Source organism: Poecilia reticulata, linkage group LG3 (genome assembly GCF_000633615.1).
Source record: "Poecilia reticulata strain Guanapo linkage group LG3, Guppy_female_1.0+MT, whole genome shotgun sequence".
Lineage (NCBI taxonomy): Eukaryota > Metazoa > Chordata > Actinopteri > Cyprinodontiformes > Poeciliidae > Poecilia > Poecilia reticulata.
In genome coordinates, this window is record NC_024333.1 from 29,109,595 (window position 1) to 29,110,989 (window position 1,395).

Here is a 1,395-nt window from a genome sequence, read left to right on the forward strand (position 1 = left end):
CAGAACTCAGTTCAAAGTTTAAACTGACATGTTGTACATCTTTTATCTGGTCATTTTGTGGAATATTTAACAACTAGAAAATGGCACAAAATAAGAATATTTTTCCACTCTGATTGGCTGCTGTTAGGCCTACCAATTTTAACTTGAATGTCCATTGCATTTTTCATAGACACYTGTGAAAATAATTTCTATTCCCATGACTTTTTTGTTCTCTGGGAAATTATTTTTGATGATAAATACAGAAAGAAGCATAAAAATCAAAACATCTACAATAGTGATAGTAATATTAATGATAAAATAATAGTCAGTGTAAAGTAGCCTGCAAATTATTTGGTGGGGGGCGGTGAGGAACCTGAATAAAGGCTGGGGGGCGCTGGGCCAAAAAAGGTTGAGAAACACTGTCCTGGATTAAAGATTTAGATTTAATCATCAACATGTTTGAATTGAAACTAAATAAAATGTTTATCATTCTGTCAAATATTAGAAAAGGGTTCCTTATATATTTTATTACATAACGATGTTTTATAACCCTTAGAGTGGGCATGGACTTCCGGATCCTAGAAAGCTATGCTTTTCCTTGAATCTGACTGAAACCTGAATGCATTTTTACCTACACACAGAATAATTATATCACTCAAATTGTGTGGAATTACAATCCAAAACAACAGTAATTACTAGCTAAATTTAATCTGAATATCCAAGGAATCTTTCACAATCAGAAAATGGAATAAATGCAACTCTGTAATTTTAATGGGATTCTGAACAACTGCTTTTTTATTCRAAATAATACTTACTGAAGAACCTCCAGTTTACAGTGTAGACTCCTGAGTCCTTMAGCCAGCAGCTGTACTCCTGAATCCAGCAGATCATTATGACTCAGATCCAGTTCTGTGAGATTTGAAGAAGCAGAACTGAGGACTGACGATGTAAGACCGCTGCAAGACATTTCGGAGAGCTCACACCAGCTCAACCTGTAAAGATAGACATAGTTTTAGTAAACTAATGAACCGATTGCAGTTTTTTTTCTGCAACTTKTGTTAATTCAACCAGCTGTTAATATATTTTATGTAAACAATGCTATAAAAAACAATGTCCCATCTTAAAGATTTATTCATTTGCTTTTTTATCACAATTAAATGTTTCAAATAATCACATGTTAAGTGTCATGGATGACCAATACAGGTCATCACACCACCGCCACCATTTTTGAATATAAGAGTCAGTGTTTTAGATATGCTCATTTAAAACACAAGTAACTTAAACAACTTACTATAAATATATAGCAGCTTCAAACATGTTGCTGTCAGAGATAATTAATTTTGAATGCTAAAACATTTGAAAGACATTTTTGGTACAATACTTACAAAGTAGTTCTGGAGACTTTGACCACTGGCA